The 22,270-nt window shown below is 48.2% G+C and overlaps 1 protein-coding gene across 5 annotated transcripts in view; it reads left to right on the top strand.

Annotated features, from left to right (window-relative positions):
* The window catches only part of ELFN1 (extracellular leucine rich repeat and fibronectin type III domain containing 1), a 109,545-nt gene that overhangs the window by 4,685 nt on the left and 82,590 nt on the right, over positions 1-22,270 (top strand). For 3 of the 5 annotated variants that reach the window (XM_074886228.1, XM_074886227.1, XM_074886229.1), the window contains exon 2: positions 18,901-19,013. The exons of 1 other annotated variant lie outside the window; for it this stretch is intronic. The gene's annotated coding sequence lies outside the window, so the exon portion shown is untranslated. Of the gene's footprint in view, positions 1-3,450; positions 3,597-18,900; positions 19,014-22,270 lie in introns of all 5 variants that reach the window. One more of the 5 variants, XM_074886230.1, reaches the window with a different exon arrangement.

Below are 22,270 nucleotides of genomic sequence, written 5' to 3'. Positions count from 1 at the left end.
GCAGGGGCTGTGCCTGCGGATCACGCAGGCTGGGGGGGACAGGTCCACACAGGCATCCACATGCGCACCCCCTGCCCTGCCCTGCAGCCTGCGCTTTGGCTATCGCGCAGGGCTGGCCCGCGCTAAGGCTGCTTACATGCATACAGTCCTCGCTATGCACACACACACACACCGTTTGATGAGGCAGCCTGGCTCTCGCAGATGAGTCCACTCCAAAGCGATGCACGCCAGAAGTGTTTGCACACAAGCACACGGCGGTAGGTAGCCCACGGGTCCTGCTCTTACACACACGTGGGCTAGTGCACGCCGTGGGGGCTCGCCAGTGCCGGCACAGGGGTGGTGTGTGCTCTCCCTGCCTGCATGCTGAGGCAGGGAACTCGTCTTGGATGGGGCTGGCTCCCCCCTCATGCCGGCTCCTGGCCCGGGCCAGTGCTGGGAAAGCTGCAGGCCTGGCAGGGCAGCCCCGGCTGGCTGCGGTGGGCAGCTCTGCGGCTGCCCATGGCTTTCCCCTCCCTGACCGAGGTGCTCCGAGCAGGGATCAATAATGCCTTTCTGATTGGCTTCAATTCCCCATTCAAAATAGTCACTGCATTAGGACTTGATTTTTCTCCCCTTTGACTCCCGGCCAGATTAGATTGTGAATTTGGCTGATTTCAAGCAACTGGGGGAGGGAAGAGTCATACAGTGAGTGAGAGAGAACTGAAATATCCTACAGGATCCCCTGGAGGGGAGAGAAATCAGGTCTAGATAAGAGCTTGTTCTCCCTGTCTAGCTAATGCTTTCCTGTTTGATGATCAGAAAACACAAGATCTAACCTCTCACCAGGACGGCTTAACTATGAAAGGTCAGGCTTTTGGCTTGTTCGAGGTGCAAGGTTTATTATTATGAGCTATGGATTATTTATTTCGGTTCTCCCATCATATGCTAAATATAGGATTGCACAATGCATGCAAACAGAAGGACGTGGCCGGTGCTTCGGAGGTTTCTGAGTCAGGCTCTGGATGTAGCGCTGAGGTTGGAGAAGCTGTAACGGGGACGGGACACACGGTCCATGTTCCGGAGAGCCCAGTGCTGTCCTGCCTGCTTGTAGAGTCTCAACCCCATCCTGGGGCAATTTTTAACGATGCTTATCTTCTCCATGCATGTGCTGGGGGTTATGTCAGTGATGCTCCATGTCCCAGAGGGACACAGAAAGCAGTAGCCAGGCACATCCCGGCCACGCTGGTCCGAGTGGAGTTTCTTTGTCAGCTGCTTCAGGGCCAGGATTTCACATGGAGAAAAGCCACAGCAGCACAGCAATGCCTGCAGCATCCCAGCTGCTAGCACTCAGCTGTGAATTGGTGTTAACTCCAGGTGTAGCAAAAGCCTGGGTTTATGTGGTTTCTCAGTAAAGGGCACTGGAAAGCCCAGTGGAGCAGAGGAACTTAAGAAGGAGCTGCTGGAAGACAGTGAGGAGCCTCAGGAGGAGAGGATGTGGGCCTGGGGGCTTACTGCAGGTAGGCTGTGCCTTTCTGAGCTGTCTGTGATGGGGGCATGGTGAGGCAGCTGGTGGAGTCACCAGCAAGGCTTTGAGGTGAAGGGTGGAGGAGAGGGGAAGCTACCTCAGGGGCTGCAAGGCGGTATGAGCTGGGAGCACAGCCTCGGGCGGCGCTCTGCGTGATACGGTATGGTTGCTGGATTTTTTGGGTGTTATGAACTGTGGTCCTGGGGGGAGTCTGAGCGAGCCTGATGGCAGGACAGCACTGGGGCTGAGTGTCTGGGTGTGGTGAGGTGGAGGTGTGATGGTCTGCAGCAAACTGGGCCCAGAGGAGGCTGGTGGCGGGGAGAGGACCTGGGTGGGGCTCTGTGGGACAGCTATGGAGCCATGTGTGACCCCAAAGGGTGACTGAGGAAGGAGGCAAATCTGTGAAAGCGGTAGGGCTGTAGGAATCTTGCAGTGAAGGGGCTGGAGTGGAGGCCCTGAGCCTTGGTTCCATGTCTGTTATACCCCCAGGAGAGCAATGGCAGCCAGGGTGGACGGGGCTTGGTGAGGAGGAAGAGCATGAAATGGTACATGAGGTGCAGTTTGGCTGTTGGAGCGATGAGTATACGTACAGTCCTTAGTACAAGGGTTGTCTGGGTCTCTCAGACATCCCCATAATAGAAGCAAATAATAATAAATATCTAAGAAAGGAGCTGTGAGATTAGCTCCAGGGGAGCTGAGGGGAACCTGGAGCCTCCGTGCACCACAAGGAGCTGGGACAGGAGGGTCTGGAGGAGGTGGCACTGAGGGCGCAGGGTGCGTGTCAGCCTGTGTAAGGGAGCTGGAGGGACATGGGAGGAGGCCGGGGAGGTGGAGATGGGAGTTGGTGTGGTTGTGACAGTGGCCTGAGAGAAAGCTGGGTGCATTTAAAAAAAAAAAAACAACCCTCAACAAACAAAAAACCCCTTATTAGTCAGGGGAGGCTTACAATCAGTCATTTGGGTCTGCCTTCTGTACCGCCTGACATGGTCCCCCATGCGATGTAAGGTTCCAGGTGTAATTCAAGATGACCCAGTGGCCAGAGACCCACAGATTATGAGGAAAGCCCTCTGCAAACGGAATTGTGGTCAGCTGCCCTGGGGAGCAGAGCAGCCGGCACCCCTGCCCTGGGAGCCTGAGCATGTTCTCCCCTCTGGGGACCGGTGGGGGAGAAGCGGATGTCTTGGGACGGGGTCTAGACCTGTGACCCCTGTTCCTGCTGGGTGGGATCCTGCCCAACTTGAGGACCAAACCATCAGGTGTTTTGTTCAAACACACGTTGTATGTATTCAGGACTCTTGGTGGGAAAAGCCAAATGAACGCAACCCTGCTGGCTTCCCCCTGCCCCTCTCCCCTTTGTGCTTAGAGGGAACCAGAGGGGAAAACTCCAAGGTTTGTGCTTTTTTTTTTTCCCTCCCCCATTTCAGCATTTCTTTAGGAGCTGGACAAGGGCAATTTCTGTAGCTCACTCATATTTTTAAATCGTCAGGAATAAGTTTATGGAAACGTATGTGTTTTACTGTATCAGCTGCTCTCAGCTTTTAGCTTTATTACAGTAAGTGCAGAGTTTTTTGTGGGCCAAACTCATTCATTGTATTTAATGGAGTTAAACGGCAGGCAGATTTGGCAACTTGTTTGTGTATATCTTTGTAAAATGGACAGGCAGAGATAATAAAATTTTATACTTTATATGACATCTTTTAGGGAAAAGTCTTCCAATATGTTTTATAAACAGCATGCATATTTTGTTACAGTATATGCTCATACCTAAGTACAAGACATTAATGCTGCTTCTTTTTTCCCTTTCCTAGAGCTATATATGTGAGTGTGAACTTGGATTCACCTATGTTATTTTCTCGTGCTTCTTTCCTTACAAGTGTCTTCATTGGTTTTAAACAATTTCACTGGATTTCTTTCTTTCCTTTTGGTGTATTTGTATCTCTTCCTAGAAATGCAGGTGTAGTAAGAGCCGTAAGCCTCACTGCGAAGGACTCAGAAGGAGGGAAGAATAATGTATGTAAAGCCTCTTGCTAAATACCTGAAGCACTACTAAACTGTCCCAGCTGCAAATGCAATATCTCGGGACCTTTCACAGGTACAAACATCTGCTGTGAAACATCTGAGGGGCTGTGGTTCTTTTGTTGTGTGGTGGTTTTTTTGTTGGTTGGTTGGTTTTTGTTGTTTTTATTTTTCCCCTGAGATGCTGTTTTCCTCTATTTCCAGGGTGTGATGGTATCGGTTTCTTGACCTATTCTGGGCCAGGCTTAACTCCTGCTTGTGCAGGGACTTTTCCAGTGTAACGGAAAGCAAACGGACACTTGAAGCTGTAGAAAAAACTGTATTTCTAGAAGATGGATTTGTTTTTTAATGGGGTATTTGATGTTTTTCCAGGCTCTAAACAAATTAGACCTAGACCTGTGGCTACTGGGCATAGGGAGGGGAAGTGGTTGATGAGCTGAGCTAATTTATTACGCAGCTTTGACTTATCAAATGGTCATCATTCCCCCATATGGAGCACTTGGGTGTGTGGAATTGAGGGGAGAGGATACAGCTGTACGGGGTAAATGTGAAACAGTGGTGAGTGATAAGGATGTAAAATTCTGGTGACATTAAAATAAATTGTGGGTAGTGAGGCGTGAGATATATCTAATGTCAAAGGAACCCTTTAACGTATTTATATCCCTGCTCAGGATTTGCTGGCGTTTCTAAATAATGCATTAATTCAATTACACATTCTTAATTAGTGTTTGCTCAAATTGGAGCAACACCATCAATTTACTCTTACTGCCTCTTATTTTTATTTCGCTGGTGTGGTGGGTTTCAGTTTCTGACTTTTCCCCCTCTCAGCTTTGTGAGACTTGTACACCCGGATGCGATGCTCACACCATGAACTGCAGCTTCTTTGGTAGTACAAGTTTTCCGTATTACAAATATTTTTATGCTCACAGGCTGCACAGTGCTGACCTGACCCTGTAATTGGAGAAAGAGAGAGAAAAAGAGCCTGGATGTGAAGTGGCTTCCTTCAAATGCTGAGCATCATCCTTTCTCGGTAGAGCAGGGCGATTGGTAGCATGCTGGAGCAGGATTAGGCCCTTTGGGCTCCCCCAAGCAGGGGGACTTTTGTGTGCATTAATGTAGTGTATTTTTTTTTGTTTGTTGGTTTTTCCTTCCTGGAAACTCACGATAGTTGCAGGGACGGGTGCTCCCTGTCCCTCTGTAGTCTCTGGAGTGGCTGCGAGCACCCAGGGCTGCTCCTCTCTGCTGCTGGCACCCAGAGCAGGGCTGGGGAGGCACAGGGTGCTATGTGTCATCCAGTGGGGCTTGTGTCTGTCTGCTTCCACATGGGGAGAGTTGAGGGATAACGCGTTCAGTGCTGTGCCCTTTATCGCTTTGTCCTGAGGGAAGACATGCTCTTGAGAGCTGCTCTCTGGTGTTTGCTCTTCAGTGTCTCCTGGAAAGGGAAGTGGGGTCAGGGGCACGTGTGCAGGGTGGAGGCTGGCGGCTGGGGCGCTGGTCCTCTGCACAAGCCAGGTTTGGGGTTAGCACTCATTTGTAATAAATGTATTAGCTGATGTGTTTAAGATGTAGGATGATAACAGATCAGGGAGACTAACACAAGCCAAAACTGCTCCATCCAAGCTGTGCCTTCCAGGAGCGGATGAACACTTGTATCAAGTTTGCAGTAAGCAGGTTGGGCTTTCCTACCCCCCGCCCCTTTTCTTCCTTTTAATTCTTGTTTCTGGCTTTGCTTCTCTTCCCCACCCTCTGCCCACGCTCTCCTCTCGCTCGGAGGCGAGCGATGCAGCCTCGAAAGCCCCATTCATCACCGCCTGCTAGCGAGGCACTAGCAGCCGCCGCCGCTCCATTGATTGACTGTGGCGGTGAGTGAATTTAAAATCATTACGCTCCTGAGACAGCTTTTAAATATGACGAGATAAAAATCAAATCTGTAAGAAGCCTTGTGAAAAGGGTCTCTCCAGCCAGGGAATCCCGGGTGCTGTTTGGGTCTAGGGAGACCCCACTGCTCTGGACCTCGTGCATGTCCCTGGATGAGCCTGGACCACTCCGTGCCGGTGAGATGAGAGTGGGCAGGCAGCTGCTGGTGGAGAATTAAGTAGAAGTATTTCACTGTAGAAAAGACTATTGTGTAAAGCCATCCATCTGCTGTCTGTCTAATACTTTGCATGAATTAATGAGCTGATTGATTAGGAAAAGCTTGCAGCAGCCGGGTCAGGTAGATGATTCTTGTCCTCATGTTACAGGTGGGGGGAACTTGGAGGCATAGAGGTTAAGATTAAGGTTTCCAAGGTGTGGGTTTTTCTGCCATCAGTGAATGCTGTGGTTAAGACATTTGTCTGTGTCTTGTTTTACTGATTGATCGATCTGATTTTGGATGCCTTTTGGCTTGCTAGAGCAGCCGCAAGAGCTTGGTACAGCTGCAACTCAGCCCTGGAGAGTCTCAGCTCGGGATCTGATCTTCCAGCATGTTTGTGGCGAAACAGCACAGTCTGCTACAGCTCTTGGCTGTGATGTTTGTAATCAACAGCCTCTTCTCCTTCCACTGGATAAGACAAACTCTTGCCATTTCTTACAACATCGGCTGTTTAACACGCCTTCCTCTCGCCCCGCAGCCTTTGCCAGGCAGGGCTTTCTGTAAGCATCCCCCTGTTCCTCAGAGTAACTCTCCTGGCCACCTGCAGCTTGCAGAGTCTGGTTGCTGACGGCTGGATGCACGGAGCATCTCTCTCCTCTACACTACGATGAGTGCAGCTTTTCAAGAATGGTGCATTGAGCAAATGTCACTCCACAGCCCCAAAATCTATCAAAGGAAATGACAGCGGCTGTAAGCATTAATCATCCAGTATCATCAAAATAAAGTTGTTGCAACAGAGCGTTGTCAAAGGATAAATGTCTTGACTTCAGCTCAGTGCTGGTTCTATTAATGCTGGCGGTTCACCAAGGTATTCTAGGAGGAATTGGTAATTGCATGGCCCAAGTGCTCATCTTGTGACATTATTAATTAACTCTTCCCACTCCAGGCTGGGCAGCTGGTCAGTCTGATCACAAGGAAAAAGCCTGGGACAGCTGTGGAGTTGAAGTAGCTTTTCATAGCTGTGCTGAGGTGTTTGTGCCTGGCCCTGCTTGAGTAAAAGCAGGGCTGTGTGGAACAGCACTGAAGGGGCATTTCCCAACCACCCTTCTGAGCTCTCATTGCAGAAAGAGTAAAGCTGTTAAAGCAATGCAAAAAAAGGCAATGATTAAAAAAAAAGAGTATTGAACATCTGATTTGGGGTATAAAAATACCCGCTTCTGCTTTACTCCTGCCCCAGGATGTGGGTTGGGAACAAAATCCATAACCCTCGTGCTGGTTCTGCCCCTGCTCAGGGCACAGCAGGTACAAACGCTGCGAGCAGATGTGAGTGTGATGAACAGGGCATCCGTCAGGGCTGGCAGGACGAGGGATGTGACCACGGGTGTCACCAAGCCGATTAACTCCTGGGGATGGGGGAGGCACTGCAGTAACATCACTTCCAGCCACCTTCTCCTGGGAAGGTGATGCTGAACAGTGAATTGCAAGGTCTGGCATGTGGCCCAAGGGGATGGAGAGCTGCTGGAAGTGGATTTTTGTTTAAAATCCAAGAGTTCAAACCTACCTCTTGTATTTTATGGCACCATCGAACTTTCATGCTGTCTGGATTTGAGCCTCTGTCTCTAGAGGCTGCGGGGACCTGGCCTGTGCTAGGAAAAGGCTGTGCTTTGCAAAGGCTGTGCATCTGCCCAGCTCTGCTGTGCAGGCAGGTAGGACTGGAACTGTGGGGTGCATGGGTGGGGATGGACACCCCCCTGAGCCTGTCCTGTGTTGCTCACTTGGCCTGGCCTCCTATTTACCTTGTCTAGGGAAATGCCGAAGCGTGGGCCTAGGAATAATGTAACTGCTTCTGGAGAGCATCTACCACAGAGGAGTAAAAGGAAAGCTTCAATACATCAACATGTTTCAACACCTGTCCCAATTCACAAAGGAGCAGAAATTGGGCTGTGGAGTCTGTGTAACTGCTTCATGCTTAAAGAAAGAAGGGGAAATAAATCTGTGGGATGAGATTATTAAAGCTCCCCAAGAAATCATAAAATCATTTAGATTGGAAAAACCCCTTAAGATTGAGCTGTAATGCTTACAAGCAAAGTGAACATCACCGCCCCATCGAAGTTCAGAGAAGTTTTTCATGTTGCTTACTGTATGGGTCAGTTTTTTAACCTTGAGCTTCTCTGATCGTTTGCGGAAAAATCCTCTTCTGTATTAAGATCCTTTCCAGTTGTGAACTCAGTTGTAGGTTCTCTAATTCCACGTTAGCTTTAAGAAAAGCCCCAAACTTTCTGCATGGCTTTTCCCCTTCTCTCTCAATGAAGAATTACTAGTTCCTGTTCTGATTTTTTTTTGTTTGTTTGTTTTGGTTGTCCTTTCCAGTCCCTATCTTACTAACAAAACAGCCATAAAATAGCATCATGTTGTATAACTCTTAGGATGACACGCTCTCTTTTCACTGGAACTCTTACTTGTGAACAGCGTAATGCACTTCATTTTAATTAGGCTGGGTTGGGAAATAAGTGTTTCACTTATTGATCTTGCTTTTCTCCCCATTTGTTTTGAAGTGCTGTTGTCCGTATTTTCAGCAGGTGAAACCTGAAGTATTGTTGCAAATCCTGACTTTCTTCTGTGGTTTAGATTATAAACAGCTCCTTGGAGCCAGGGCTTGTGGGGTTCGTTGGAGCTGCTGTGTTACAGATGACTTGTTCTTCTGGAAACAGCTCATAAAGAGCTGGTCGCAGGGACCAGATGGGAAATAGCCTTCAAAGCTGGCCAGGTTTTCTGTGACCATCTGAGAGCCCCTTATAGCTGTAAGGGGAATCACGCCTGGAGAGCTGGGAGCTGTATTCAGTGGGTAAACCCGGAGGTGAAGTGACATGCCCAGGGTTACCTGAGGTATTGGTGCTGGAGCCTGTGCTGGGACCAAGTCCTCTGACACCTGCTTCTGCTCTAACCATGAGCCTTATTTCCTTTCTTTGTCCTTAGTTTTGCAGTGCAAGGAAATTTTTGCTTAATTTTAAATGTTCTCCTAAGTCTTGGTGACGGCAGATTGACGTAAGTGTGTGCTGGATCAGGGCCTGTTCTCTTATGCATATGGATGCGTACACAGCTGTAAGCATTTTCCATCTTTAGGCTTCTGCAGTCCAAGGGAGAGCTCTTCCCTCCCTGCCCGCGAATGTGTCCTCTCTCCCCTTGCACCATGGGCAGCAGCGTTGAGTCTCCTGTCCTCCAGGGTGAGAACATGGGGGTGAATTTGGGTAAAATTGCTGGTTGCTTTGATCATTCGTTGTCCATCGAGTTTGCTAATGAAGCTGGTGCATGTGTTCAGCCTCCTGGGATGCTCAGAAGCTGGGCATGGCGGTGGGGTGAAAGCCTGAGTGTTGCGGTATGATCTCCTCTGGACCACGTGAGCTTAGAAATTCTTCCCAGCCTGATGCTCTTGGAGGTTTTGGGTTGTATCATTGGTAGAGAATTACATGTTGGTTGTGTCTTGTCTTCCAGAGCTTGTCCCAGGTCTTGCTTTTACTGGTGTCACTAGCAGCTGAAATGCAGCTGCTGCCTTGGGGGTGAGAGTGAAAGGTTCTTCCTCATCACTGTGCAGCATTTGAGTTTTCCTAGAGGTCTCCATCCATTTACTAGCATGGATGGTGCTCATGAAGCTCTGAGATCGTGCTGGATGACAGCCTGATGAAACTGCGGGTGGAAGATTAAAAAAAAATAGTGGTGGGGAGCGCAAGTCAGCCCAAGTCAGTTTATAGCAATTCCATCTTATTTAAATCAAAAGGGATAGTAATATATAAACGATTTAAATATTTTATCTGTGTAAGAGCCCTGAATGAGTTCATATTACACGCATATGTGTAATGCTTGAGCAGGGATGGCAGCAGGGGTGCCAGCCCTGCTTGGATCCACGCTTATATGCAGGGAAGTAGCTGGGCTCCCTCCAGCCCCAGGCTGGCTGGAGGGTTTTGATTAAAGTGTTTTATTTAAACAGGGGGTTCATTTTACCCTTCAGTTGGTGAAAATTATTGGTGTCTTGACAGGTCGGGTCTGACTCTCTGGAGGCAAGGGCCTTATGCTGCTCCTCTGTGCTTTTTGCCTGCTGGGTGCCTGGTGACTTGAGGATGCTCAAAACAGCCCCAAATCAGAGCTGTGCCTGCCCAACCTTCTGGAGAGTTACGAGGTCACTGGTGTAACTGGGAGGAGAACTTGTCCTTCTAGCTTTAAAAATAGCTGTATTTTCTGTAATGGCATTTTCCTTGGGGCAGACCAGTCAAGGTGCTCCTGAGTGGAAAGGGGTGCCAAGATGCCCCAGTTAATCCCGTTTCTAAACCACATTTGTCTCTAAAAATGAACGAAACCAAACAAAACTCTGTGGGCTGCTTCTTCCTCCCAAAGTATTTAATTTTCCTGGCTTCCTATAGCCAGGTTGAAGATGTTTCCTCTGTGGAAAATGCTCTCTGATATCGCTAAATAGGATTCTGTAATCTCCAGCAGCTAAAGTGTTTAGTTAGGGTCCAAGGGTGTGGTGGTGTGGTTTTTTTTTCAATCCCACCTCTGCCCATCCTTACCAATGTGCGGGGTTTCTAACGATGAGCGATTTGGGTCTTATCACTGGGAAGTGCCGTGAATACCAGACCTGCGCTTACATGAGGAGGGAAATGCATGAATTTTTCCACATCAGTAGGAGCTGGAGATTTTGCTAAAGGTGTCTCCGGCTGCAAGCAGTGAGATACGGCTCTGCCAGAGACCTCCGAAGAGGCAGAAACCTGCGTAGAAAATTTAAATGTGGATTTCATGCCTCGGAAAGCCATCTATAAGGAAAGCTGCAGGTGCTGGCCGTCTCCCGGCCACGCAACAGGTAACTCGGGCTCCCCAGTAGCGAGGTTGATGAAGCACAGATATTGGGGCTGTCTTTTAATCTGACTTCAGAGATGTTTGTTAGGGAGCTGTGGGCTGGATGCCGGCTGGGTTGTCTTGAGGCTGCAGCACAGCCAGGTACACATGGGGATGTGTCAGCCTCTGGGGTCGGTGTTGTCCCCGTGAGTGCCTCTGTGCTCTGGTTGTGTGGGGTCCTGCTGGGTCAGCTGCTTCTGTCTCAATTTTTATATTTAAAAGCTCCATTAAAGGTTGTCATGGCCTGTGATGCAGACGGAATTGAGGCAAATTGACCGCAGCCAGGGCAGGGGTGGTTGGGGCAAAGTTACCTTCCCAATTACAGCCTCTGGCGGTACATGCTGAAGGAAAAGGAAAAGCAATAAGTAAATTGAACCTCTGTTTGTTGTCCTTAAGGTCTGTCTCTTAGCTAATGAGGCAGACAGCTGAACCTCTTATTAAATAATACTACCTAGTTGTAGAGTTATAGGTAGTAACTTGGTTAAACCGGAGCTCTGTATTGACAAGGGGCTGAAAACAGCACCTCATTCTCACAGTGATTTGATTTCGCTGTGGAGGCTATGCTGGGTGTCCTGGTAGTGAGGGCATGTCCGTACCTCAACGAGCTCTGGAGCAAACCAGCCCTGGGAGGGAGCATCACCTCTGGTTGTGGCCGTGCTACGACTCCTCAGTGCAGCAGTGCCCTGTTCTTGGGGTTCCTGTGGCCCTCTGTGCCCCCAACTTTGCCTGCTGCCGTGTGCGCCCCATGCAGCATCGCGTTGGCTACCTCACCACTCTGCCCTCTGCCTTGCCCCTCTCCTCACACCCCATGGAGCTGTCATGTGGTTTGGTGCCCGGCGTGTAGCTAATATCTATTTGTAAGACAATACTTCAGCATTACTTAGTGAAAACACAGGCAGCATTGTACAGCTGGTACTGACATTGATTGAAGTGATATTTAATCCAAGGAAAATACATGATACATAGTCTAGGATTCCTTGCTTATCCATCATATAATGCAGTTCATGGGGATTAAATATCCCTCCTGTAAAGTTGTTTGAGACCAGTGTTATTATTTGTTTTGCAAATGATCCTGACAGGGATGCTGAGTGCTATTGATTACCAGTGGTTCTTTAAAAATTACTATTATACTGCAAATTATGAACCTTGGGGGTATCCAGTTATATGATAGGGGAAAGGCATTGGTGTGTAATGACACATATGCATCATAATAAATTTGCTCTTCCTTTATAATGGAGATTGAAAGGGACATGATTTATGACCAATAGCATTAGCTGCCTGCCATGGTACGTCCAAGGTAACATGATGGAATTACCTGGTTGTTCATTGTGGCAAGAAGCGTTAATGATTAGGAAAGCAATTTAGAAAAAAAATGAAGGAAAAAAAGCGCCCTTATTCTGAGCAGAATCTCCTCTATCCTCCCATTTAAAGTATGTAAACCACTGTTCTGATTCATAAATAGCTAAAATCCCTCCATCATTCTCCCATGCTCTGCTCCCGGAGCATCCACAGAGCACTGCATGGATGAAAACCAATGCTGCCAGTCTTAGAGGAACTCCTGGGTTTGCTAGGAAAGCCTTCACAGAGCTCCTGACCATGGCTGTGATGAAAGTGCAAATGAGAGCCCTGAATCAGCTGGGAATTTCAATGTATCGGTGCCCTTGAAGCTGATGGAGGATACTCGTGTTGAATTGTGTGCTCTCATTCCTGATGATGAACACGTGATAACACAACTGCTTGTCTTCCAAGCTCTCCTGGTGTTTCCCAGCTCCATAGCTGAGGACTGAACACTTGAAGCATTTGAGAGGAGCCAAAGGGCTAACTTTGGGCTATGGTGGCTTGAGCAGTGTCACAGAAACCTTCCCCACCTTGGGGATAGTGCTGGGTGCTGTGACCTTGCCCTGGCCACATGCTCTGGGCAGTTGAGAGGCGCTTTTGATTGTCTTTCCATCATGGGATGGCACGGAGGGCTGGTAGGGAGGATTTGATGCCAGGTTTGCGATGGGTAATGCGTTCAGGAAGGTGTGTGGTGTGAAGGTTAAATCGGATGCTTTTACCGTGGCCGTTCTGTGCTCTTGGCATCCTGCTGCAAATACCAAATGACGGCAATGCAAATAAGCCTTTTCCTCATCATGCCGCTGATCTACAGTGGAGCCCACAGACAGCGAATGCCTGGGTCTATGCTTCTATATTATCATGCTCAGCAGTAGCTGAGCATGGAGAAATACATGTCCAGGAGCCAGTGCCAGCAGAAGCATGTGCAAATCAAAAGGAAGGGAAAAACAGTTTCCCTTCTTCCTCCGGCACCTTCTCAGCATCTTTTGTCATGAAGTCATGTATTGCATCGAGAGTCAGCAGGCTGCTAGTGTGGAGAAATACCCATACTCTCCCTGAAGTGCCCATGGGCAGGAGACCTCATCCAGTTACTGATTTATTTTCACCCTGTGTTCATTTATTTTTCTGAGCTGCAGTAGGGACACTTGCACAGTAATTTCTTTAAAGAGACTCAGCACTTGATAAGATGGCACTTTGAGGGAAGGAGGAGGTGTGTGCTTGTTTAGGTGTTATTCTGCGAGCTGTATGACATCTAAAGATCCAGCTACAGCCTTCCATGGATCCCACTAGCTCACTTGGAAATGGAATGGAGTAAGGCCGAAAATAGCAAAAGGGAACTTGGAGCCCACACATGCTAGTGGTCAGTGGAGACTGGGTGCATCCCTGACCATGAACAGGACTGTGCTGTTACCCACCTTATCAAGAGGGATTATTCCCTCTGCATGAGGTAGAAATAATGCCCTGGGACGAGGCTGCCAGGCTGTGTCCTGCCAGTCTGGCTCCTCGGCAGAGGCTGGGGATGGCTGAACACCTTCCTCCCAGAGCAATGAGGAGCAAGGGCTCCTTGTGAGAATGTTATCAGTGGAAATGATGCCCCTTGACTTGCAATAAAGTAATTATTTATCATGCTGTTTTCTCAGCCCAAGTGCTCTTCAGGTCACTGTGTGCTCTACCCCATCTCGCAACCTATTTGTAACCGTGCTGTGATTCAGGAGTAATCGACAGCTACAGAGATGCTGTTTGACATTAGGGAAGGGCCACGTGCAGAGGGGGCTTTGGATTCGCAATAAAAATTAAATCCCAGGGTTTTGTCAATGCTTCAGATATGAGATTCTCCACTTATAACGACAGAGAGCTTTTCAGAGGAATTGCAATTTCAAGATTGTGGAAGAGGATGAATCCAGGAGGGGAGATTACGAGGTGGGACTCAGAAATGTTGGCACAAGGGACCTCTGGGAGTCCGCAGTCGTTTCTCCTTTGAAGCAGGACTTTTGCCAGTGGTGTATCAGGCTGGTGTTAACTTTGTCTAGGCAGATCTTAAAACACCTCCCAATCTGGATGTAGATGGTGGGTTGGCTGCTCATGTCCCTGCCTGCCTGGGGCAGCAGAGGTATTTGGGGATACAGTCATGGGTTTCATCCTGTGACTCCATGGACCCAATGCAAGATCCTCTTGGCACTTCAGAAAGGCAGGGGAGGACCTGAGCTGGAGAAGTTTTAGGGGATGGAGGAAAAGGCTGTCTCTGGCTGTTTATTCATCTTCTTTATCATGCCCAGCTGAAGCTGGGTCAATGTACAGAACTGGACAGGAGATGCCCTTATCAGGAGAGTGCTTGACCTCTGCAGAGATGTGCACAGATGTGAATATGCTGGGGAATGAAGTTTTTCCCACCATTACCTTTGTAGGTGACCTAACCTGATGTCTCTGATCTAAACCCTCCTAGAAGAGAGAGCTCTCTTGCAAGAACTGTTTGAATAGCAAACACTTCACAGCAACCCAGGGGAGGCTGGAGTGGGAGGAAGATAGCCCTTGTCTCTCTCAGCTGCACTGGGTTGGATGGACCTCAAAGTAGCAGGTATGAATGCTACTGGCACTGTCATTACCTTAATGCTTTGTGTCACAACTGTAGTGGGACACTGTCACATGTATGGATTCTGGGAGGTCTTTTGATCCAGCATTGCATCACATTTTATGACAAAAATCAATGTAAAACGGTTGTGTTTGGAGCTGCGTCCTCCAACCCAGTAACAGGCTGCATAAGTAACTCACCAAGTTATTTTGCACAGCAGCAAAGCAATGTATAATTCAGGAGGGATCTCCGAGTGACACGGGGGACGTAGGGGCTGCACGGCTGTCACTGAATTGTGCAAGGGGTGAAGGTGGGGAGTCCTCTCTATCCCCTTGAATGCCCTAGGCAGAACTTGACTATACTTAGAGGGGTCAGCATCACTGGGATCATGGTGCATGAAGGTGAGACACAGATTGGGGCAGGACTTCCTTCTCTTTGGAGGGTCTATCTGGAAAATGTGGATACAGGAACATTTCTAGGGTACCTGACATGGCCTTTCCCCACCCTGGACCATTGCCTGTCTTTACACAAGCACTTGCATGTGTCAAGCAACACCTTCCTGCCCTGATAGCATCTCCCTTGCTGGGGGAGAGTGAGATGGGCAAAGTGGGTGTCGGGAGCAATGTGTCTGTGATTTAGAAAAGGTTGTAAGAGGTTTGATCTCAGTTTAGGAAAACTTCTCCCTCTCTTGTGTGCTAGTGTTGACTTTCAATTTTTTATCTTCCTTGCTGCCTTAATGAAAGTCCAAGTGCTACACAACTGCAGAGATCCTGACATTGGAAAGCAGCAGCCAGCATGCACCGTTTCACTGGAAAAAGGGATCCATCAAAATCGTTCCTTTATGTCATGCTCTAATTTTGCCACTGTTGGTTTATTTTTGTTTTTGGCTTCTTTTTTTCACTGTATTCTTAAAACTTCCCTTTCAGGGCTTAACAGCTTAACCATTTCAAAATCATGCCAAGCGGAAATATAGCATACGATTTTCTCACTAAACATTGTGCTGATCGCTCAAATGTATTCTGGATTTGTAGAAAAGCTGCAAAAAACTGGGCTGAAAGAGGGTGAGAATTGGCACTCGGATGAGGAGCCAGGTCTTTGCGTGCTTAGGAAAGATCTGGGTGAGCAACCAAAGTGCTCCTTGTCACCTTCTTGCTCTGCAGCATCTCATATTGGCATGGCTCACAGCAGTGTTAGTGGGCAGGCGGGTGGTTTGATGTGTGCTGAAGTGCAGATCTCAGTCCTGAGGTGGGCACAGTCTTTAAACATGGGTCTTGGTCCTTGTTGTTGGTCCCTGATATCTGAATTATGCTCCAGGCTCTGCCAGATTCCTCTCTGGGTTTCAACAGCTCCCTCAGTCTCTTGGGCCTTCCTCTCTTTTCCACAGGAAAGGGATTATAGTACCAAAAATAGCCTATTTTCCAAGGAGGGGCTCTTTGTGACTCTCCTCTGTAAAATACCTCTTTCTCCCTGTTCCTCCAAGTGAAATACAAAGGAGATGTGGTTTGCCACTGATGTGATGTGCCAGAGCTGGCAGGAAAACCTTACTGCTGGTGTGCAAAGGATGCTTTGTAGTTGCACATGTGCCCTTCTGACATGCTGATTTTCTGCTGGGGTTCGTGGCTGCCCACTCTGCTTGTCCTGCTGAGTTGCTGGAGGATTCAGGGTGGGAATGGCCCTGCTTGTGGTCTCCTCTGGTGCTGATGGAGCACCTCTGATGGGAGCAGATGCTGCTTTTGGGAGTCGAGATGGGTGTTATCTGGTCACAGGGACAATCCTGTCCCATGAGAACTCATTTCTGAAGGATCTGTTGTGAGACTCTGATGAGCTGCATTTTCCCAAGGAGGGAGAGAGCAAGGAACACTTCTGGAAATGCAGACTTTCCCTTGGTGCTAAAATGGATTATCACCATTTAATGACTGCTGTGGCGCAGGTTATTGTGTGAACCTGGACTCTTGGGGTGATGATATGGGCGCAGACTGGGACACAAGAAGACAACTTGGTGTTGCAGAGCTGTGAGATTGGTTCAAGTCCTTCTTTCCAAAAACAAGGGTAATGGAAAGTTATTTCTCTGCCATTTTTTTTGGCTTTTTATGGTTGTTCACATTAGAAAACCTTTGAGGTTCCTCGCTAGTAGCAGAAAATGCCTGTGGCCCTGAGCTGTGGAGCTGGGGTCTGGATCACCACAGCCTCTATTAAATATGCTCTGAGCTGGAATTTGCTCTTTCGTTATAGCTCTCAGGCTTGCAGGGTGAAGTGAGGGACAGCTGAAGATTATTAGTAGCTTTAAAATTAATAATGTTCTTTATTATTAATGAAGGATTAAACATTATAAATATAATACATGCTGTGTTGTATCTAGACCAAGAATGTTCAGGTTCCCTCAGTGCTACGGTTTGGGCAACTGGGAGCTCTGTGTTGACGTGAGCAAGGGGTTTCCCAAATCCGGCTTATTTGGCAGAGAATGTGGGGAAGGCCTCGATTTGATTTCCACAAGTCTCAGCTGCGTAAATCCTAATGTAGGGGACAGTCAGGATCCTGTGCCCTGCCAGTGCCATGTGCTTTTGAAGCAGCCCCAAGTCCCTGCTTGCATTGCAGACCAAGAGCTGAATGTGGTCCCGTGATTTATTTATAATATTCCTGGGGGAAGGGGAGGCCATGTGGAGGTCTTTGGGCTGCAGGTGGAGGTGAAGAGTGCAGCTTAGATAGAAACCACAGAGTGAGGGTGCAAATTGTGGATGTGCAGCAAGGAGGATGGGCGGGCATATCTGCTGCTTGAGAACCCTCTGGCTATTTGGGGTGCAGGAGAAGGGAGGAGAAGGATTCCTCAGTTTGTCTCCTCACCTCTCCCGGGTAAATCCCTCCTGGCTGATGTGGTTGGCACATGCAGAACAGCTTGGTTTGATGCTTCAGGGGATGGTCTCCAGCCGGTGCGATAGTCTGCTCAGAGCTGGGAGGTGGGGAGCATTAAGGAAGCTGGGGGGCAAAATGTTTTGCCGTGATCTTCAAGGAACAGTAATGAAGAGCGCTTTCTGATATTGCTTGTATTGTAGGAAATTTTCCCCCTCCCTTTTCAATTAATAACCACCGGGGAAGAGACCTTCCTAGCTTGTAGGGAAACAAAACCAAAGAAACCAGCTGCAGTCATGTTGTTGGAGAGTGTCCGGCTCCACTTGAGTTGTTTTTCCACTATTTGGGTAAATAAGTTAAGACAATAAGAAGGGCTGCTGAGATAGTTGGCAGTGAAATGAATCCCCTGGGAGATCAGGGCAATGTTGTTTATTGGTGGGGAGCTGCCTGTGCATGAGGGGTCAGTCTTGCAGTTATGTAGAGAGAAGGGAAACAAACGGTCTCTGTTTTAGCACCGGATTCACTGCAAGGAGATATGCCAAGGATCATTAGTGCCACAGCCATCATTCTCTTTTGCTTGGATTAGTTTTTTCCATTTTTCTTTTTTTTTTTAAGGCAAAAATAATGGCTGGTTCCCGTTAGATCAGATACAGACAAAATAATAGCGGTATCACAAAGATTGAGGTCTGCAAGATTAAATTTGAAAGGGAGGAGAAATGATAGCTTTGGCCTTGCTTGCTGTTACACCAGCCGTATGGATAAATGACTCGGTATGCAGATAAGCAGGGCAAAAATAAAAGAGATACTCAGGAAGAGATGGCAAGAAAAATAGGAACTAATCAGCAAATTCAACCACTGTAATAATGCAGTAAACATGGAAAATTAGATTATATTAGCTTCTCTGCTTCTCATTGTATATATTAGCCACAAAGTCATCGATAGGCAGTTCGCTGTAAAGATGCAGTGCTGCAGATATCGGAGCTCCCCGCTCCCCGGGGAAGGCATTTGCGATGCTGAAGGGGAAAGTTGTCTTTTGAACTGCATAAGGAAGAAGTGGCTCAAGTCGAGCTGGGGAAATGCTTGCAGCTCTCCGTGTTAAAAATCTGCTCTCAGGAAAAGGACAATCGGTCTGTTTGTCCCCAGTGCCCAGGCAGCGGTAGCAGTACGTGCTGAGGCATGGCTTCATTGCAGTCCTGGGATGTTCCCCTGGTGTGGCAGAAACTGGTCTGCTGCAGATTGTTTTCAATATATATGTGTATATATATATAATTTTTACTAGTGAAGTCTATTTCCATTTTGTTCAATATCTCACGAAGAATGACAAGTAGCCACTGCAGCCTTTTCCCTTGAGTTCAAGTAAAACCAGCATGTAACGTTATTTGCAAATTAGCTTCATCCCTCTGGCTCCCAGTTAAAGTAGGAACCGCTTTGTCTGGGGTCCCTCCCAAAATATCCATTTAAGCCATGTAATGATTCTGACTCTCTCGCGCATAGTAGATGAAAGAAGATCCGCGATTTATTTTTAAAGCTTTGAACCCCAAACATGGTCAATCATAGAAAAAAAAGATTAAAAAAAAGAGAAACTCAGGATAATACAAAGCTGGAAGAAAAGCAGCCCTATACTTCACAGTAAAATCTGGGGTTTTTTTTGCACTTTTTTATTAACAGCTCCAACTATGATCAGTGCATAAATCTACCTGCAACACAGGATGTTGGAAAATTACCGAGACACAGCCACGTCCTCCCCGCTGCTTGGTGAGAAAGGAAGGATGCGCCTTCAGGTATGGGCTGGTATATTGTTTTATCCTCTGTTACCCATTTGCATTGCACTAAAACTACTTATTGCGCTGACTAGATGGGGAAAATGAGGTGTTTACAAGAAGGAAACTTCAGAAGTGATTCTCTAAACTTGTCTCGAGCCACAGATAAGTTGTCTGCCTGGGACCTGCTCTGCACCCAAGCAGCTCTGGGCTCTGCAGCTCTATCTGCTCTGTCTGACTGGGCAGAGGTAGTTAATGGTGGCATTTTGTCGTGCATTTGCTGTTATTCTTAATCTGCCCCTGTGGAAGTTTATTGTCCAGCTCCTCTCGATGATAAAGGATTAGAGCAGCGCTGGGTGCTCCTGCAGCCAGGAGTAAAGCAGCTCTGCTCTCCTCCCTGCAGCAGCATTGGGAAGCGGAGCACATGCTCTGCAATTACCCCCTTCCCGGGTCAAGTCGAACATAGCATATGAAATTGCTGCTTCCCCAGCGCTGTAGCAGCTTCTCAGGGATTGCACGAAGGGCTGAGCAGAATGAAGCTGCGATGGCGGCTGCTGCTGAGCAGCCTTTCTGGTGTAGGAGCAGAGCTAGACACTCCTCCTGGGCTTTCTTAATCCAGCCTCAATCCATGCACTTCAAACAGGAGCCTTGTGCCGAGCACTTGAGTCTCACAGCAGGCTGCTCTCCTGCCTGTAAGGGCCAGCAACAAGCAAAAAAGCCAATTTTACTTTGCTTTGAAGAGGGTGGGGATTGTTCCCCCTGAGCAGGGGAGGACAGAGGAGCAGTGATTCCTGGGATGGGGAAAGGGAGGGCTGGTGACTTTCAGAACATGGATTTTCTGACAGTTGTCTGACACTGGGTTCAACCCTGACAAGCCACTGTCCCTGAAATACTGGCCCAGCATGGCAACTGGATTATAGCCATCACATCCATATCCCTAGGGAGAAAAAAGGGATTTTCAGCCACTGAGGCCAGTTTAAAAAAAGCCAGCCTTCTCCTGCATGTAAGATTATGTGCTTTCTGAAATATGTGGTCCTGGAGCAAGCAAGGACCCAAGAACTACTTAATTTTTGGCAACTGGTGATCACTGCTGTGTTGTAGGTTGGGGTTTCTCATTTATCTGGGTTGGTTGGTTGCTTGTTTTGTCTCCTGAGCAAGTGGTTTGAGGCAACAGCATGAATTAGCCTATCTGTCATCTTTAGAGTTTATAAATGCATGTCCAATGGGACTCACCACTTCCAGTAAAGCCTTTTCTTTTCATGGTGTCCGTCACTCCAGTTTGCATTTCCTCCTTGCCGTGCCTGTGTTTGCTCCCTGCAGCGACCATTTGGGACTTGCAGTGGACAGATTGCTGTCGCTGGGGCTGGCTTTCACCCAGGGCCTCTTAAGAAATGGCCGTGTGTGAGCATTGGGGTCCCCAGCGTGTAACATGGGCTGCCGAGGAAACCCATGGTAGGTCCTGGTGTCCTGACATTGTGTTGGAGCGTGGCCATGCCAGTGGGTAAATGGGATGGAGTGAGATGTGCTGGGGGTCTCGAAGGAGCTGCAGATTTCACTGCTTGAGTAGGTCTTTGTTTCATGGATGTATTGACCAGCACCAAGGTTTCCTCATCTGTGGGAAATGCTGGGTATCTTCAAGAAGCAGCTTAGATCAAGTTGTGACCACTGAGGGCTCTTGGAGTGGTGTTGAGTCATGTCTGAATCTGGATTAGTTATACAGGTACTCAGATACATATTTTCCAAAGAAAAAGATGAGGAGTCAAAATGGGAGGATAGGCGTTAGAAGGGGGTTGGGTGACAGAGCTCCTCTCCTCGTGCAGGGTAACCATTTTGCTGAGCTTTCAGCTGGTTTTTGAGCTTTCTGCCACTTCTTCCTGGGCTGTGGTGCTTCATCAGCACATGTTTCAGCATGGCAAGCTCTCCCCAGAGCTCCTCTGCAGCCAGGACTGGTTTACGTTTTTCTCTTTAGCCTCCCCTGCACTGAAGTGCACCATGCACAAGTGTCAGAGCCTGACACCATGTGCCAAGAGATGCTGTGAGGGTGGGGTTTGATCTCTGCAACCTGCATTTCTTGGGAGAGCTCTGGCGTCCTGCTAGGCCACGGGGGGAGATGCCTTTTCACCCCTTCCCATCCTGGATATGACCCCTTGTGCTGAGGCACATCCATGCATGCCTCCCTCACCCCAGGGAACCCCACATTAGCACAGGGAAACATTGAGTGATGCTGCACATTCAATAGCCTGCTCCTCTAGAGCAAGGCAAGGGCTGAGTGTAACGCCTTTTAATGTTCCTTCTCCTAATTATCCTCTTAATTACTCAATGAAATGCCCAATAAAACAAATCACTATAATTTCTGTTTTATTCTCTGCCTTTTGTGGTTTACTTAAGAGCGCAGGATCCATTAAGGAGGCACTTTCTCATGAGGGAATACTTTCCAATAGATCATACTTACAAAATGGTTTTATGTTCCTATCCTGTGTTTCATCCTCTCTTTCTGTGCCAGTTTGCTAATTACCGGAGACACTGGTGGTTGGGAAGCACTGCCTCCCTTGCTGCCCATCCCCACCATGGTGAAGTCACAGCTCTGAGTTTGTGACATCCCCATGGCAACAGCTTGTGATGTCACTAATGGGGATTACAACTTTGTGAAGCATCCAGGCGCAGGCAGCAGGGCTGGAACTCCTGGGCTCTCACATGGTTTTAAATAGAGAGGAATTAAAATGTAAGAAAGTCTTTAAGAATGCTTTAGGTCTTCCTTTTTTTTTTTTTTTTTTTCTTTCCCCCCTCCCTAAAGAGGGGAAGGGTAGTGACCACAGGGCTGCCACTAGCAGTCCCATTCGCTGGCCTGCAGCAAGCCCAGCTCCCTCGTGCAAATTTGGCATTTGCTTGGGGGGAGCTGAGCCCTGCAGTGGCCCTGGTGGAGGGTCCTGTGGCCAAGGGCTGGTGTGTTGGGCATCTCTTCAATGTCCCTGGGGACTACAGGTGTCCCCCCCCACCCCACTCCCTCTGACTCTGCACTTCTCGGTGGTACAGAGAACCTACACCAAACCTGGGTGCCATAGCCCACTGCAGCAGCACCCCCTGCCCAAGCTTTGCCCTGAGTCCAGACTGCTGTCTCCATTGGCTTTCTTCAGTGCTTTTTGTCTAATACTCATAGTATTAGCATAATAAGATGCTGTTCATGCACAGAGTGAGGGAGGAAGATTCATGTGCATACCTCTCCAGCAACAGGAAAATCATGTAATAACAATACTTTATTTTGCAACTGGGGAGGAAAT

This window comes from Strix uralensis, chromosome 16, assembly GCF_047716275.1.
Source record: "Strix uralensis isolate ZFMK-TIS-50842 chromosome 16, bStrUra1, whole genome shotgun sequence".
Taxonomy (NCBI): Eukaryota; Metazoa; Chordata; class Aves; order Strigiformes; family Strigidae; genus Strix; species Strix uralensis.
The sequence above is the reverse complement of the archived record's forward strand: the minus strand, read 5'-3'. Positions and strand labels throughout refer to the sequence as shown.